The 19,674-nt window shown below is 38.3% G+C and overlaps 1 protein-coding gene across 2 annotated transcripts in view; it reads right to left on the bottom strand.

Moving 5' to 3' along the window:
• DIS3L2 (DIS3 like 3'-5' exoribonuclease 2) overlaps positions 1-19,674 on the bottom strand; it is a 351,252-nt gene that overhangs the window by 304,601 nt on the left and 26,977 nt on the right. Inside the window, exon 2 of one of the 2 annotated variants that reach the window (XM_023193873.2) lies at positions 7,491-7,520. The exons of the other annotated variant lie outside the window; for it this stretch is intronic. The gene's annotated coding sequence lies outside the window, so the exon portion shown is untranslated. The remainder of the gene's footprint in view (positions 1-7,490; positions 7,521-19,674) is intronic. 2 annotated transcript variants of the gene reach the window in all.

Raw genomic sequence — 19,674 nt, 5'->3', positions numbered from 1 at the left:
GAAGAGAACGGGTCCCCAAAAACTGAAGAAACATTGGCTAAAAACATCCCAGATTTGCTGAAAAACATAAATATATAGATTCCATAAGCTGAATGAACCCCAAAAAGGAAAATTTTTTTAAATTATATCTATATCATAATCAAACTGCTGAAAACAAACAATATAGGGAAAATCTAAAGTAGTCAACGTAACAAGAAATACCTCAAACAGAACAACATTTTGAACGGCAGCAGATTCCTTCTTTTTTATCGTCATCTTTCCTGCCATCCAAAGACAATGGAATAATTTATCTTTAAAGAGCTAAAAGAAAAAAACTGTCAGCCCTGAATCCTATTTCCAGCAAAAATATCCTTCTGCAATGAAGGCAAAACAAAGACATTTTTCAGATAAAAGAGAAAACCCATCACCAGCAGGACTGTACTACAAGAAACACCATATTGAGTTCTTCAGGCTAAAGGGAAATGATACCAGAGCAAAACTGGATTTTCAGGAATAAATGTTAAGCATCGGAAATATTTAATGTATGTAAATTACACATGAGTAAAGTTGTAAAAACTTTTAAGGAAAATTATTTCTAATCTGCAATTCTATATGCAGTCAAACTAACAATCAAGTATGGGGGTAGAATAAATACATTTTCAAAATAGCAGGCCTAAAAAAATGTCCTGTATTTTTTCTCATGAAGCTACTAAAGGATGTGCTCCACCAAAATGACAGAATAAACTGAGACAGAGAATGATATGGAGTACAATGAGGAGAAGACTCAGCACAAAAAAAGTACACAGGAATTTTCTAAGGCAACAGAGAAAAAAGAGACCCCAGGACAGCCAATGTGCAGTAAGCATAGAGGGTCCTCTAGATTGGAGGACAAAGGTCTAGATTACAGCAGAGTCAAGAAAGAGAAATTGTTATCATCAAGATCCCTGCTACCAAATAATTTAGTGTCTCTTTAATCCAAGGCAGAATACCTGGGTGAGCCTGGCTTGCTTCCTGTTCTAGGCTTAACCTGACCATAACCTGATGAAGTTCCTACTTTCCCCTTGAATAACTTGATTTAGCTGAGGCCATTCATTTCACCACACAGAAGTGTTCTACTTTGACCAACTCCTGAGCTTCTGAATTAACTAAAAGATAATCTATAGTATGCTTCCTTTTATATGACAAAGAAACAAAGAAAAAATAAGAGTTACACACACACATATGCTCATTTGTGCAAAAAGACACACAACACAGTAAATTAGAAACTAATGAGATTGGCTACCTACAGTGAGTAGATGGAAACAGTGAAAGGGAGGCAGGTCATAACTAGGTAAAAGAAATAGATGTGGAATAACACTTCACTTAATATGCCTTTTTATATGTTCTGACTTTTGGAACCACATTGATGCTTCATATCTCAAAAAAAAGCAACATAAAATAAAAGAGAATGGGGGAAATGGCCTAAAAATGCAATTCAAATAGAAAGAAATTATGCTAACTATACTTAAAATGAAAAACACAACAAATGTTAATGAAATGAACTGAAGAAGACACCAAAAAATGGAAAGATATCCCATGTTCATGGATTGCAGAATATTGTAAGTGTCCTTACTACCCAAAGCATTCTACAGATTCAATATAATCTCTACCAAAATTCCACGACATTTTTCACAAAAATAGAAAAAGCAATCCTAAAATTCATATAGAATCACAAAAGACCCCAAATAGGCAAAGCAATCTTGAGCAAAAAGAATAAAGCCTAAGGCATCACACTACCTGATCTCAAAATATAGCCTACAGTAATCAAAACAGACACACAGAGCAATGGAACAGAATAGAAAGCCCAGAAATAAAAACACACATTTACTATCAATTGGCCCTCAAAAAGATGCCAAGAATACATACTGGGGAAAGGACAATCTCTTCAATAAATGGTACTGAGAGAACTAGATTTCTACATCCAGAAGAATGAAATTAGACACTCATCTCACAACATACACAAAAACCAAGTCAAAATAGATTAAAGGAAGTCAGCAGCAGTGGCTCAGCCTGTAATCCCAGCACTTTGGGAGGCCAAGGAGGGTGGATCACCTGAAGTCATGAGTTCGGAACCAGCCTGACCAACATGGTGAAACCCTGTGTCTACTAAAAATACAAAAATTTGCTGGGCATGGTGGCATGCACCTGTAATCCCAGCTACTCAGGAGGCTGAGGCAGGAGAATGCTTGAACCCAGGAGGTGGAGGTTGCAGTGACCCAAGATTGGGCCACTGCACTCCAGTCTGGGTGACAAGAATAAAACTCCATCTCAAAAAAAAAAAAAGAATTAAAGATTTAAATGTAAGGCCTGACACTGAAAACTACTGGGAAAAAACATGGAGGTAAATAAAGTTCCATGACATTGATCAGGGCAAAGATTTTTTTCTTAAAGAATACAAAAGCACAGGGAACAAAAGCAAAAAAAAAAAAAAAAAAAAGGACAAATGGCATTCCACTAAGCTAAGAAGACTCTGTTAGGCAAAAAATCAACAGAGCAAAGAGACAACTTAATGAATGACAGAATATACTTGCAAATCATACATTTAATAAAGAGTTAATACCCAAAATGCAAGGAACTCGATCAATTGTAAGAAAACAAATAATCCAATTTAAAAATGGGAAAAGAACCTAGGTAGACATTTCTCAAAAGACCTATAAATGGCCAACAGGTATATGAAAAAAATGCTCAATATCACTAATCATTAGGGGAATGCAAATTAAAACCACAGTGAGATATTACCTCATACCTGCTAGAATGGCTATTATCGAAAACACAAAAGATAACAAGTGTTAGCAAGAAACAGAACCCTTGTACACTGTTGGTGGAAATGTAAACTACTATAGTCATTAGGGAAAACAGTTTGGAGGTTTCTCAAAAATTCAAAAACAGAACTACCCTATGATCCAGGAATTCCACTTCTGGGTATGTATTCAAAGGAAATGAAATCAGTACATCAAAAAGACATTTGCACTCCCACGTTCATTACAGTATTAGTCTCAATAGCCAAGATACGGAATCAACCTAAATGCTCAGCAAGGGTGAATGGATTTTCAAAATGTGGTGTATATATATATATATACAATGGAATACCATTTGGTTTAATTAAAAAAAAGGAAGCCAGGTGCAGTGGCTCATGCCTATAGTCCCAGCACTTTGGGAGGCCAAGGTGGGAGAAAAGTTCAGGAGTTTGAGACCAGCCTGGACAACAACATGGTGAAATCAGTCTCTTAAAAACAAAAAGAAGAAGAAAGAAAGAGGGAAAGGAGAGGAAAGGAGAGGAAAGGAGAGGAGAGGAGAGGAGAGGAAATCCTCTCATTTGCAACAACATGGATGAACCTAGAGGACATTAGGCTAAATGAAATAGGCCAAGCATTCAGAAAGACAAATACCAGATGATCTCATTTATACGTGCCATGTAAAAAAGTTGAACTGATAGGAACAAGAATAAAATGGTGGTTACCAGAGGCTGGGGGTTGAGGGAAGAGGAGAGATGTCTGTGCCAAAAGACACAATATTCCAATAAGACTGGAGGAATAAGTTCAAGAGATCTATTGTACATCATGGCAACTACAGTTAATAACAATATATTGTATACAGTCATCCCTCTGTATCCATGAGTTCTGTGTCTGTGAATTCAGATCAAAAATATTTGGGGAAACAACAATAAAAATAAAAATACAATAATTTTTATAAAAGAACCTAAATTTTAAAATACAGTATAACAACAATTTTCATACCATTTATATTGTATTAGGTATTATAAGTAACCTAGAGAGGATTTAAAGTCTATAGAAAGATAAGCATAGATTATATGCAAATGTCTTACCATTTTATATAAGGGACCTGAGGATCCACATTTTTTGGTAGCTCTAGGGGTCCTGGAACCAATCTCCTGTGGATATCCAGGAGCCAAGTATACTTGAAAATTGCTAAGAGAGTATATTTTAAGTGTTCTCATCACCAAAAAAATGATAAGTAAATGAGGTAATGGATATGTTAAGTAGCTTGATCTAGTCATTCCACAATGTATACATGTAGCAAAACATCATGTTGCACACCATAAAAATATGTAATTTTTTTGCTTGTCAATTAAAAATAAATAAATCACAATATATTAGAGGGCAGCAGGAAATGGGTATAACAGGAATGGCACACTAACCCAAGTAACTGTGGGGTACAGTATTTAACCAAATCCTGTGGCTGAAAACAAAAAATAAGTGTAAATAAAGATTAAACTCTGGTTAATAGGTTGTTTTTTACAGAAGTCTGAGTTAGCAATTCTAAAACTGTTTTCCATATATTCTAGATGGGACAAATAAGTAAATACTTGTGGATAAGGAGCCAAGTTTGTCAATGTTGGAGAAAAAAATTACAAATATGGAAAAGTGGAAAGGCTAGAATTGAAATGGAACTGGAGATATCAGTATAACTCAATGGTTTATAATAAATAGAGAAATACAGATGCATCTATATACACATACAAATGTACATAGCATGTAAAGGTATATTCTTATATTTCCTAGCTTTGTCTACTTAAAGAGCCTAGAATCAATCACATTCCAGTAGCAATGAGAATATTTAGTGTCTAGATCTCAGCTTCTAAACACCATTCATCACTAAAAGCAATCAATGGAAAAAATGGCCAATTCTGAGACTGGGGTAGAAATGTACAAATATGAGCCTAGAAGAGGGGCTGGCAAACTATGCATAGTTCATCCACCTGTTTATGTAAATAAACTTTTACTGAAACATAGCCAAGCTCATTAGTTTACAAATTATCTACAGCTGCTTTCATGCTGCAAGGGCAGAGTTAAACAGTTGCAAGAGGGACTGTATGGTCTACAAAATCGAAAATATTTACTATCTGGCCACTTACAGAAAAGGTTTGCCAAGCCCTGGCCTAGAATATCTTGCTGTTCCAGAAAGTAAGAAAATACTCAAAAAATGATGAGGACATGTCAAAAGTTCACAGGAACCTTCTGAAAAGTCTGCTACTGGCCAAATATATGATCATTTAAATATCAAAATTTTATAACTGACTAAATAAGAATCCATAAGTTCCTACTGATAAAAAGACAAAAATAAATAAATAAGTGAAAGGGAGAAGCCATTCCTTACAGCAGTATCACAACTGATAAATCTAGAAAAAACAACGGAATTAGAAAATTACCACTGGCAATCATCACTATACTAATTTATATGTATTCATCAATGAAATCTAAAACTAGTGGTTAAGAGTTTAAGAAGTAACAGAATTTTAAATGGTTTCAAAGTATCCTCGAAGATACTATGTAAACACAAAGAGGAAAATCTAACTTGATAGTGGAAATATCTGGCAGACCCACCTTAACCAGGTGATCAAAGTAAACACGTGTAATGCGCCAAATCAACATCATATTCTCCTGATAAGAAGCACTAAGAAAAACATGTCAGTTTTGAAACATCGGTTCTATGGTTCGAATGTCCCCTCCAAAATTTACGTTGAAATTTAATTGTCATTGTGATGGTATTAACAGGTGGGATCATTAAGAAGGAATTTGGCCATGAGGGCTCAACCATCATGAATGAATTAATGCTATTATCACAGAAATTAGTTTCTGATAAAAGTGAGTTTGGCCCTCACTGCTCTTGCTCTCTTGCCCTTATGCCCTCCACCACAGGATGATGCAGCCAGAAGGCTCTCAACAGATGTCAACACCTTACTATTGGACTTTCCAGACTCCAGAACTGTGAGAAAAATAAATTTCCTTTTCTTATAAATTATCCAGTTTGTGGCACTCTGTTATAGCAACAGAAATCAAATTAAGACAGTCAGTTAAACCCAAATTGAGGGACCTGCTAAAAACTGGCCCTGTTGTATAACTGGCCTATAATCTTCAAAAATGTTAAAATCATGAAAGGAAAAACTGTTTCAAATTAAATGAGACTAAAGACACATAGCAACTCTATGCCATTCATGATCCAGAATTTTCTTTTCATATAAGAAAGGAAAAGGGCATGACTGGGAAATTTGAATAAAATCTATTGGTTAATGGTATATCAGTGTTAATTCCCTGATTCTGATAACTGTATAATGTTATAAACGAGGATGGCTTTGTTTTGAGTATCTCCACTCACAAAAAAAAAAAAAAAAGAGGGTAAGTCAGGAGGGATACTAAAGCAAATGTAGTAAAATATTAACACTGGGGAATCTTGTAAAGAATACAAAGTAATTATTTGTACCATTCTCTCATCTCTTTTATAGGTCTGAAATTATGTTTTTCAAAAGAACCTAAGTCTAATTATAGAGTCATACCTGTTTTACTGAATTACATTTTTTCTCATGCCAAAGAATATTCCCAACAACTGACAATGTAACAATTTTAACATACCCCAACATGGAATACAAATGACGCACTAAATAAATGAAGTTCAAATAATCAATTAAAGGCTATGTGGACTACGGGATCATTCCATCCTGTTTCATATGAGCCAAAACAGATTTATTAGCTGCAAGCTCAAATAAAGTGATCTCAAATGAGAGTTATGTCAGTAAAAACACTGCCTCTTAACAGGTCAGCAGTGACTTTACTCACTTATATTTTACAAAATATTTTGAGGATTTAAAAGATTAAATGTCCTGAAAAGGACAACAGCCCAGCACTTTTTGCAAACACAGCTGTTGGTTAAAGCTCTTGAGAAAAGAAAAGCTCTGGAATAGAAATCAGTTGTAGGAAGAGATAATGGTTATAAAATATTAAGCAAATTTTGGAATCTTTATTAATCTAATAGCTGACTTGTTTCTAAACCTCTGCTTCCTTACAATATGCTAGGCTTGCTTCAGGCCCTGGCCATAGAGCAACAGCCATGACAGACCAGGTCCCTACTCTCATGGTGCTTACAATCTAGGGGACGAGATGGACAATAAACAAGCACACAGGCAATGACACAGAGTGGGGAGGCAGTGGCCAACAGGGTGGGGAAAATGGACACTACTTTAGTTCAGTCATCAGGAAAGCCTTTATTGAGAAATAATACTGTCACGAAGGCCACCATGTGGAAGTCACAGACTAGAGCCTTCTAGACAGACAGTATGACAAGTATAAAGACAGAAAAGGAGGAACAATCTCAGCATGTTCAAAGAACTTTAAAATAGAAAGCCTCCATATTCTATGTATAGTAGTAAAGAATAATCAATTTTATATTAGGTGTGGTAACAGCACTTTGACTACATGTGAAAATGTTCATATTGCATAGTTAAGATATGTACATAAATGATGTCAGGATTTCTTTAAAATATTTCAGCAAAAGAAAGATAAACACGGCAAATATACAAAAAATACTAAATTTGGGTTATGCACTATTCTCTACTTTTGTATGTTTCAAATTTTTCATAAATTTTAGAAATTCCACAAAATAGAGGCTTAATTTTAAAACTGACAATACCTCATTATATTCTTTCCCTTACTTTAATACCCCAGCTCGGCTCTTACCTCTTCAGTTCTTCCTTCTGATGACCTCACCTAAGACATAAAAAAAAGCTTTAAGGACCTAGGTATATACAAGATAGGTCCTACACTCTACAGCTGAATCCAGTTTCTATGACAGATATAGCTACTCTATCTAAGGCAAGGTTGGAAGCTAGACAGTATTAAAATAAGAGAGCATAAAACAAACCACATACTGATAAACAAGAAGTCATTCTTCCTGAGAAAAACAGGAATTGCCTGGACCAAAGACCATCCTCCCAATTCCATGGAGATTACTCTGGCAAAGGCATTCTAATTGTGAAATCCCACTGTCAATTTTCAGTCTTGATCTTACTTGACCTTGCTGTTGCACTCGACACAGATGAGCATTCCCTTCCTTCTTGAACCTCTCTGTCTGGCAAGTGAGGGCAGTACTGAAGATGCCCATGCTTCTTCCTTTTAAGGACAAGTGTCTCTACCACAGCCCCTCCTGAGAGACAGGAAGAAACTTTTGTCCCAAATGACCAATTTTGAAGAAACCAGAGTGAGTCCCCTCATGGGACCCAATAATCTATACTTTATTTAATTGTTTGGAAGCTGTGTGTCAGACTCTTCTATTTCTAGGAACACAGTGGAGTCAATATCTGAAAAACCTTCTGATACCGAATTACTACAACTGCTAAACAAAATATTACCAGTTTCTTTTAAAATGCACAGTTGAGTTCTCAAGAAAGAAAAGAAAATCCCCAGGAGCTAAAACTCAAGTGGGAGCTAGAAACCAGAAAAAGTAGAAACTGAGGCTACAGAGACCCTGGAAGCACTTTCTGGTGTTAGTATCAAGAGTGGTTTAAAGCTGCAGAGGGACAGAAGATTCTCAGGCCTTGATGATACAAAATGTAGAGAGGCTGAAGTGAGCCCCTTGGAAAAAACTCAGACCCTTGAAGGGGAACAATCTCAGTGAGAAAATAGACTAGAAAAAATACACCTGCTGGTGAAGGAAAAAAATCACAGGTGTCTGTTTTGAGCTAGGCTCCACAGGAGAGTCTCCTCCGAACATTCAGAACCCAAGATTGAATTCACACAATAGGGTCCAGCATAGAAACAAACTTAAAGTGATCCTAGATTGGTAGTACCCACTGCTGAACCAAAAACTCCTCTCAGAACTATTTGCTTCAGAATATGCCTACAGTCAAAAGCCTGCTAAATGCTTACAAAACACATAAGGAAAGAGCCATCATGATTGACAGTCAGAAAAAAAAAAAAATAGCAAAATGTAGTACAAAATAACTTCTGGTCTTAAAAAAAGACAAATACAGAATATTTTTAAACTATGCACATAAAGTAATAAAAGGGCCCAGTGGCTCACACCTGGGAGACCAAGGAGGGCAAAACACTTGAACCCAGGAGTTTGAGACCAGCCTGGACAAAATAGTGAGACCCCTTCTCTACAAAAAGTTAGCCAGATGTGTTGGCATGTGCTTGTAGTCCCAGCTACTTGAAAGGCTGAGGTGAGAGGATCACCTGAGCCCAGAACGTCGAGGTTACAGTGAGCCATGATCATGCCACTGTACTCCAGCCTGGGTGACAGAGTGAGAACCTATCTCAAAAAAAAAAAAAAAAAAAAAAGAATAAAAGAAAAAATAAACACAAGTGAAAGAAACTTACTAAAATGTAAATTTTGAAAGAATTAAACAGAACTTTTACAAGTAAAAAGTAACTAATGTTGGAGAGTAACTTTATAGTTAAGTGTACTAGTACTAGACTTTCTCCTCTTAAGTTTTTAAAATTACATTAGGTAATTAAAAGCAAAAGTATAATATTGTCTGATGTGGTTTTCAATGTATGTAAAGGAGATATTTAAGACAACTAACTATAAAGCAGAGAAGGTAAAGGGACCTAAATCACAGTAAGTTTCCTATGTTCTACCTGAAGTGGTAAGCTGTTGACACTAGTAGACTACGACATAGTAAAGATATCAATTCTCCCCAAACTGATTTATACATTCAATATAATTCTTAGCAAAGTCCCAAGATCTTTTGTAGATATAGACAAGCTTATCTTAAATTTTATATAGAAATGAAAAGGAACTAGAATAACTAAAATAATGAACAACCAAAAAATAAAAAATAAAGTTGGAGGAATCGTATTACCTGATTTTAAGCTATATAGCTATAGCAATTAAGACTGTGATATTTTCAGAGGGACAGCCACCTAGACCAATGGAACAACAGAGATATCCCAGAAACAGCCCCTTGCAAACATGCCCAACTGATTTCAGACAGAAGTGCAAACGCAATTCAAGGGAGGAAAGACAGCCTTTTCAACAAACGGTGCTGGAACAACTGGACATCAATAGATCAAAAAAAAAAAAAACTATCAAAAAATCTTGACCTTTGCCTCAGACCATATACAAAAATTAACTCAAAATGGATGCCAGATCTAAAAAACTATAAAACTCTTAGAGGAGAACATAAGAGAAAAGCATCAGGACCTAGGATTAGGTGAAAAGTTCTTAGTCACAACATGAAAAGCATGATTCACAAAAGAAAAAAAAAAGATAAATTGTTATTTTTTTCATTTCTAGAACCTGTCATTGACAGAGCTGAATGACAACTTATTCAACAATGACATTCTTGTTCAACAATGTTAACCATTAGAGCTCTTCTAAGACCAAAAAAAAAAAAAAAAATGCAGTTAGAATATGAGCTCCTGTTTTATCCCTTAAGTATTAAAGTGGATGAGAGGGAGGGACTTAAATGTGTATAATCACTTCATTTTAATGAAAGACATTAGCTGGACACCATTTACCTACAATATATCATTTTAGGATCGGTGTGAAATCTCCAGGTAATTCAACTTAAGTGATGCAGACCCTCAGAGGTAACTGGGGGACTGCTGACCTCAGTCAAGGATTATTGATAAAGAAAAAAAGCCATCTCAGCCAGGAGCAGTGGCTCATGCCTGTAATCCCAGTAATTTGGGAGGCTAAAGCAGGTGGATCACCTGAGGTCAGGAGTTCGAGGTCAGCCAGACTAACATGGTGAAACCCTGTCTCTACTAAAAATACAAAAATCAGCCAGGTATGGTGGCACACACCTACAATCCCAGCTACTCGGGAGGCTGAGGCAGGAGACTTGCTTGAACCTGGGATGCAAGGGTTGCAATAAGTCGAGATCATACCACTGCACTCCAAGACTCTGTCTCAAAAAAAAAAAAGATAACTTCACATTTTCGAGCTTACATAACTGGATGGATGGGCGTTACATGCACCAGGACAGGGTTATTGAATGAGGATAGAGGGGTAGAGATCATCAGCCCAGAACTGGACGTATTGAGTTTGAGGTGACTGCAACACCAGGCAGTTGGACAGAAAAGTCAGGAGCTCTGAAGAACATCCGGGCTGAGAGCAAATTTGGGAGTCACCAGAGAACAAATCATAACCAAAGCAACTGAAGTTGAACACAGATGCGATCAGCCTAGGAAGAATATGGAGAAAAAAGGGAAGGGACCTAGGATTGAGACTCTGAGGATCCTCAAAGTTCAATAGCCAGGGAGAAGGGAACAGAAATTGCAAAGACTGAGGAAAAATGGCCTCCTCAGAGGGAGATATAAGAGAAAACTTGGAAGAGTGTGATGTCAAAAAAATGTTTTTTCTGTACTTCCTGGAGGCTTGGCGGTGGGGGGGAAAGAGAAAGAACACCAAGATTTCGAGAAGGCAGAGGGCAATGAAGTCCTATGTCACTAAGAGAAGTGAAATAAGGCATTATACTTAGCAGCATGGATATCACAGGGGGCTCAGTGAGAGTTGCAAGGGGGAAGCAACGGGGATAACACAAAAGAGAAATCAGCTGAGACATGAATGGGCTGGGGGGATGTGGAGTTGGTGAGCTGTTGATTGCTCGTGAAATTTAGCCATGAAGCAGGAGAGGTGGAAGCAAAAGACGGTTTGCCTTTTTGTTGGTGTTTTTATGAAAGGAGAAACTTGAGCATGTTAAAACACAGAAAGGATGGAAGAGGTGATGCGGTGGGGCCAAGGACAATGGGTAGCTTCTGTGAGGGTAGGAGGGGAGGCTGGGGACAGGTGCATTTTGGGTAGCGTCCCCCAACATGGCCCATACTCTTCAAGCTCCCTTCATATTCTCACACAGTTGACTCACCCTCTACTCCAACCTCACTCTTAAAATTTTACCCATTAAAGAACAGCTCAAATTCCATATCCTCTCCCCCACTGTCTCCCCTAATTTCTCCAGCTCTTGGGATGCCTTCTCCACAATCCCAAGTGGGTCATGTTTTCCATCTATTTGACCACGAAATCTCTGATAGCAGGTTCCACAGAATACACACTGGGAAATGAATACTCTCACGCCTGTCCAGTTCCAGTCCTCATCCCTCAATACAGCCTTCCCAACCATACCACAGCAAAGTAATACCTCCCCTCATAAGGTCCTTAACAATTTTGTCATTTAGCACATGAAATGTTGAGGGTTCCAGCATGTAAATTCCAAGAGTGCAGAGCCTTGTATGTCCCATTCATCACTGTATCCCCAGTTCCTGGAAGCGCTGGCACACAGTGGGTACCCAGGAAATGTTTACTGAATGAAGTCATTAAAAGAGATGCCCTGTGTACTCCTCAAAACCTGTAAATTACTGAGGAGCAGGGACCATGTGTTGTGACTACTTCTACACTATGCCCACAGAGTACACACCTAATAAATGTTCTTGATGACAGGATAATTTATTACGGCCTAATGTCACATCAGGAATTACAGGCAGTTTGGCAATATACCCTGATGCAAATAATATGATATACCCTGATGGAAAATAATGAAAAGCCTCTGTAATGTTTTTCAACTCTAAATTTAAAAGACAATTAAGGTCAGGCGTGGTGGCTCATGCCTGTAATCCCAGCATTTTCGGAGGCTGAGGTGGAAGGATCCTTTAAGCCCAGGAGTTTAAGACCAGCCTGGGCAAAATAGCCTGAATTCATCTCTACCAAAAATCTAAAAATCAGCCAGGTGGTGGCACATGCTGTACTCCCAGCTACTCAGAAAACTGAAGGAGGAGGATCATTTGAACCCAGGAGTTCAAGACTGCAGTAAGCTATGATAGTGCCATTGCACTCCAGCCTAGGAGACGGGCTAGACCCTGTCTCTAAAAAATAAAAATAATTTAAGGACAATAGTTGCCGTCAAAATATTAAACATTTCCCGTATTACAGAATTTAAGAAAACTCTTAGGCTGGGCACGGTGGGCTGACGCCTGTAATCCTAGCACTTTGGGAGACTGAGACAGGTGGATCACTCAAGGCCAGGAGTTCAAGACCAGCCTGGGCGACATGGCAAAACCCCATCTTTCCAAAAAAAATACAAAAATTAGCTGGGCACAATGGCTCATGTCTATGGTCCCAGTTTCTTGGGAGGCTGAGGTAGGAGGATTGCTTGAGCCCGGGAGGCAGAGCTCAAAAAAAAAAAGAAAAAAGAAAAGAAAACTCTTAAAGACAACTAAACTTTCTCTCGCTTCTGAAATTCTCTTATAAATTCATATAGCACTCTAAAACCTCATAATCTATTTAAGATTTATTTGAGTGCTGGAGTTTAGTATATTCACATCTTGGTAATACACAGGACATTGGTAATGGCAGGAAGTTCATGAAGGATATTGCTTGAGTGGATCTATAGTATCATTACTTGCCTAATAAAGACAGAATCATCTTAATGCCACTGAAGTACCAGAGTTTTGGTCATAAATCACACAATAACAAATCTAAGATTTGCCATGACAAAACATACAAAACCAAAATTGAAAGAGATCTCAAATACAAGCTTTGCTACCAAGTAAGGCCCAAAAATGTTATAAGGTGGAAACTGTTTCAACAAATAGTTTCATTTCTCATGTGTACTCTGTACAGTATAACATTATAAATTCAACCTCATGTGTCTCTCCCACATTTTATTACTACGATTAAAGTCATCTACAGAATTATTACACTGAAATGAATAAGAGTACCTCCTATGCTTTAAAGACTTTCGTACCAACTTGGCATTTTCAACCCCCTGAAATTTATTCTAACCTTTCTTTATGGGAAAAATGTGCAGACTTTGGAGACAAATTCTAGACAGAGTGGCAAAAAGTGCAAGTCAAACACAAGTACTTTAGAAACAGTAAGAAACTGCTCTCCATCCATCCAGTGGAGGAGGGAATAGAGAGAAACACTTGTAAAATTGAAAACAATAGAGACTAATTAAAACCTCTTAAAACCTCATCTTAAAAAAAAAAAAAATCAAAACATAAAGAAGCATATGAAGGCATTGGTGTCAGAATTCATGCTTGGCTCCAAATATCAAATAAAAGGATCTTCTGAAAAAAAAAAAAAAAAAAAGGGGTTTCTTTTTATAATGTATGGGCAGCACACTGGAATACCTCTGCCACGATCAGTAAACCTAGACAATAATGGTAAAATTCTGTTCTCTCTCCTGAAGTAATTTAGGGCAGTACTTCAGCACCACTGAAAAAGCCACCCCGGAAGGTTTTAGAAATCATGACATCTATTTCATTAACCCTTGTCCCTACTATCAAATAAAACCTAGATCTTGTCTTTTTGTTGCTGTTTGAGACAAGATCTCACTATGTCACTCTGTCACCCAGGCTGGAGTGCAGTGGCACGATCACAGCTCACTGTAGCCTCAACCTCCCGGGCTCAAGTAATCCTCCCACTTCAGCCTCCCATGTAGCTGGGACTATAGGCGTACACCACCACACCCTGCTAATTTTTTCTACTTTTTTGTAGAGACAAGGTCTCACTATGTTGCCCAGGCTGGCCTCAAACTCCTGGGCTCAAGCGATCCTGCCTCAGCCTCCCTCAGTGCAGATTACAGGTGTGAGCCACTGTGCCCAGTCCTTTGTCGTTTTTCTTAATTACCTTTTGGGGAGACTCTTTTACCCTTTATTTTGGAAATTTTAAAACATCCATGAAGTAGAAAAAATGTAAGAAACTACTATATATTCATCATCAAATTAATTAATTTTCAATTAATAGCCAAAGATTTTTCATCTACCCCTCCATACAAACACACAGACACACACACAAAATTATACTGACACATATGTTTTAAAAACTCCCCTTTACAGGTCATACTGGCAAAATATTCTATTTAGCAAACAATTCAGCAACAACTACTATCACTTAGGGCCTTTACTTGCAGAAGGCATAAATTTTATGGAGCAAGGTTACCACAAGCGCAATCCAAATTTCATGCTGTGATACAGAAGCAGTTATTTAAAAATAAAGCTGAAAAATAACTCATCCTCTATCTATGTGCATAATTTCAATGGTAATCCAAGCCATCACATCTCCATATACCAGTCTCAAAAGTAATAAGACAAAGGAAAAAGGGTTGCAAAGCTCATCCACGTGGTCAATTTTACCATGGCAATTTGGAAAAATATGTGACTTTCAGAACCTATAATCAACTGAACAAAATGACTAAAACATACAAGAATTGAAAGTAATTTTCCCTACGTTCATATCAGTTCAAATAAAATGCCAGTGTTCATAAAAACTTGTTTTTATTTTACACAAGAGATTAATATCAATCTAGCTTCTGTGTTAGTTCTTTATTTTTTTTTTAAATGTCAGTTATATCATGGCCTTACTCTTGGGAAAGTATTGCTGTAACAATGCCTACTACTCTCAGGACTGCGGCTGCAAACATCTGGAAGTTACTACCAACAGACTTTCAGCCCCAAGCATGGTAAGGCCTTGCTAAGAACCATCTTCCTGCCTACACACAAGATCCACGTCATGTCTTAGAGAACACTCCTGTAAGAAGACATACAAAGTCACAACTAGTTGTAATGTACCTCAAAGTCATGGAGAAGTCTAGTGCTATTCAAGGAATCTGGAGGAATGCCAGACACAAAATTCTAAACAGTAAAATGACTAAGATACTAAAACAGACCACAGATAGATAGGGAAAGCTTGATGACCTCTAAGTCAGCCTTCTGATTTTGGTCAGCTGAGGACCTGGCACTGGTGGACCTGGGAGACAACCCTGACTCTAACTCCACTTTCTGTGGAGAAATTATGTTCCACATTCACGCCCTTCAATATGAGTAAGTTTGAAAGATGGTAATTCTAGGGTTTGGAGCATTCCAAAATTCTAGATTTCCCACATAAAAACCACTACCACTCTCAAGGACCATCACCATGAACTTAATAGTTATACAACTTCAGGGAGACGGCAGAGAAAATGATGTAAGAAAAATAGACCAGGCATGGTGGCTCACGCCTGTCATCCCAGCACTTTGGAAGGCCGAGGCAGGTGGATCACCTGAGGTTGGGAGTGCGAGACCAGCCTGGCCAAAATGGACAAACCCTGTCTCTACTAAAAATACAAAACTAGCTGGGCGTGGTGGCACATGCTTTTAATCCCAGCAACTTGGGAGGCTGAGGCAGGAGAATCGCTTGAACCCGGGAGGCAGAGGTTGTGGTGAGCAGAGATCGCTCCACTGCTCTCCAGCCTGGGCAACAGAGCAAAACCCTGTCTCAAAAAAACAAAAAAACAAAAAAAAAAGAAAGAAAGAAAAAGAAAAATGACCAAAATCATTTCCAAAATACCAAAGTACAACTATGACAGACCTGGTGTATTTCTTCTACCTACTGCTTCAAAAAGAGAAGTCAAAACAGCAGCACTGGAATCCCTGCTTCTCATGGACACAAAACAAGTCCAAAGTCTACAGACTCCAGGGAAATAAGCTGGGCCTCCAGTTCCACTAAAGAGCTCCAGATTCCCAGTGTTTATGCACCCCTTCTGAACTAAGGGTCAGGGTGCAGGACCTCAGTTCCGTGGCAAAGTTCCTAATCTTGGGGATTACCTTAAACCTTCAACTTGCAAGTATTCAACTTGTCACTTATAGGGAAACTACATCACTAAGATCTTGCTGCCTCCAGATGCACATTAAATATAAAACCTATATTCGTGCAGAGCCTTTGTGCACACTTCATTAACCCAGATTTGATTAAATCCAATGTTATGATTCCCACGGAAACTGCAATCTTGGCAAACCCATACACATGTATTTCGTATTACTTCAGATGGTAGTAACCTCAAAAGAAACTTAGAAAGAATAAGGCATATTTTAATTGCCACATCTTATTACAAAGAAAAACTTCCAGACAGATGAGAGATTAGAAAACTGCCTTCCTCCAGGGAGAGTGGAGCTACTTCTTTGAGACAATTAACAAAGACTAGACCAAGCCCTGAAGAATGTCCTGGAAGAAACTATCCTTACCTGGCCTGAAAGACACAGCCCAGACAACTTAGGGTTTCCTATAAACTCTCATTTCTAATATGCAAGACAACCAACTGCTTGATACTTAAAACTTCATTTAAACTTTTTTTTTTTTTTTTTTTGAGACGGAGTCTCGTTCTGTCGCCCGGGCTGGAGTGCAGTGGCCGGATCTCAGCTCACTGCAAGCTCCGCCTCCCAGGTTTACGCCATTCTCCTGCCTCAGCCTCCCGACTAGCTGGGACTACAGGCGCCCGCCACCACGCCTGGCTAATTTTTTGTATTTTTAGTAGAGACGCGGTTTCACCGTGTTAACCAGGATGGTCTCGATCTCCTGACCTCATGATCCACCTGCCTCGGCCTCCCAAAGTGCTGGGATTACAGGCGTTAGCCATCGCGCCCAGCCTAAACTATTTAATACTTCCATAAAGTACCATAAATGTTAATCAGATGCAGACCTAACTTTAACTCCAACTCAAAGCAACAAATGAAATATCTGAAGTCATCACAAAATCGATCATCTGCTGTAAAACAAATTAGGTATCTGTTGATGTCAGCTAACATAGAAAATAGTTTCCCTGGTTCTCAGTTTCTGAAAGGTCAAGTGCTACTACAAACAGGCTAAAAGGTTAATAGAAGACAGTAGAGCTCAGTGGTTAAACAGGCTTCTGAAGTCAAAACACCCAGGTTTGAATCCAGGTTCTACCATTTAAGACTTGTGACTGGAGCAAATTATTTCATCTCTCTGTCCCTCAGTTTCATCATCTAAAAGAGGCGATAATAATAAAAGCTTCTTTGTAGAGCTGTCTTAAGTACTAAAGGAGATAATACATGTAAAGTTCTCATTTCTGCTTCTTCAAATATGCCAATGTCACAGAAGACAAAGTAAAGAGCTGTTCCCAGATTAAAGGAGGTAAAGGAACCATAACAATGAAACACAATATGTGGACCTAGACCAGTCCCTGTACTAGAAAGGGGAAAAGATACTAAAAGGGACGTTGCTAGGTGAATTGACAAAATTGTTATAGATGATAGGTCTTATAAAACCTATATCAAAAGTTATGTTAGATTAAGTTGATAACTTTCCTGTGGGTATGTGTGCTAGTCAGGGTTCTCCAGAGGGGCAGAACTAATAGTTGATATGCATATATGAAAGGGAGTTTATTAAGGAAAATTGGCTCATACAATCACAAGGCAAAGTCCCACTACAAGCCATGTGCAAGCTGAGGAAGAAGGAAGCCATTAGTGGCTCAGTCCATGTCCAAAAGCCTCAAAAGTAGGGAAGCCAAAAGTGCTGCCTTCAGTCTGTGGCTGAAAGTCCAAGAGCCCTGGGCAAACCACTGGTGTAAGTCCGAGAGTCCAAAGGCGGAAGAACCCAGAGTCGACGTCCAAGGGCAGCAGGAGTGGACTGAAGCATCCAGCATGGGAGAAAAATAAAAGTCAAATGACTCAGCAAGCCAGCTTACCCCACTTGTTCTAGATGCACTGGCAGCCAATTGGATGGTGTCCGCCCACACTGAGGGTGGGTCCTCCTCTCCCAGTTTACTGACTGAAATGTCAATCTCCTCTGGCAACACTCTCACAGACACACCCAGAAACAATACTTTACCAGCTATCTAGGCCTCAATCCAATCAAGTTGACACCTAATACTAACCATCATAGTATGTAAGAAAATAACCTTAATTCTTGGAAATACAGAAGTATGTGGGAGTAATGATGTAGTCAAATTTATTTTAAGCAGTTAAGGAAAAATTTTAGTTTATATTTGTGTGTGTATGGAAAAGTGGAGAGAGAGAAAGGAAGCAAATAATAAGTAAATGAGACAAAATGTTACCAACAGATGAGTCTAAGTAAAGGGTGCATGCATTCATGAGCATTTATTCCAGGGAAATGAAAGCCGCACATGGTTGATGGCGGCTTGATTCATAATAGCCAAATCCTGAAAACAACCAACTGTCATTCAACAGATGAATGGTTAAGCAGGCTGTGGTGCATACATGCCATGGAATACTACTCAGCAATGAAGAAAAACAAACTATTGATACATGCACCAATCTGAATGAATCTCAAAGGAATTATACTGAATAAAGAAAAGTCAACCTCAAAGTTCACATACTATATGATTCTGCTTATATAGCATTCTGGAAATGACAAAATTATAGAGTTTAGTGCCTGGATGGGGTTAGGGAGGCAGAGAGGGAAGGCAACAGCTGTGGCTATGAAAATGTAGCACAAGGAATCTGTGTGATGGAACTCTTTCTTGACTGTGGTGGTGGTCACACAAATCTACAGATGTGACAGAACACACACACAAATGAGTAAAACTGGCAAAATCTGAATACAGAGTACAAGTGAAAGTAGACTGTGAAGAAGGTATGTGTAGTTACCTGATTATGATAACTGTACCTTAGTCACACAAGAAGAAACTAGGTGAAGGGTACACGGGATTTCTCTACATTATTTCTTACAATTGCATGTGATTCTACAAGTAGCTCAAAATAAAAAGTTTATATTTGTGCCGGGCACAGTGGCTCATGCCTGTAATCCCAACACTTTAGGAAGCTGAGGCGGCCAGATCACTTGAGGTCAGGAGTTTGAGACTAGCCTGGCCAACATGGCGAAACGTTGTCTCTACTGAAAATACAAAAAATTAGCTGGGTGCGGAGGCGTGCACATGTAATCCCAGTTACTCAGGAGGCTGAGCCAGGAGATTTGCTTGAACCTGGGAGGTGCAAGTGGCAGTGAGCCCAAATCACACTACTCGCTCCAGCCTGGGTGACAGAGTGAGATTCCATCTCAAAAAATAAAATAAAAATAAAAAGTTTAATTTAAAAATAAAAGCTAAAAGGAAAAATGTTTAAACAAAAATTAGCAACATAAAATAACATGAATAATGATAAGGCACCAGAGGCATTCCTA

The sequence above is a fragment of the Piliocolobus tephrosceles genome, chromosome 11, assembly GCF_002776525.5.
Source record: "Piliocolobus tephrosceles isolate RC106 chromosome 11, ASM277652v3, whole genome shotgun sequence".
Taxonomy (NCBI): Eukaryota; Metazoa; Chordata; class Mammalia; order Primates; family Cercopithecidae; genus Piliocolobus; species Piliocolobus tephrosceles.
The sequence above is the reverse complement of the archived record's forward strand: the minus strand, read 5'-3'. Positions and strand labels throughout refer to the sequence as shown.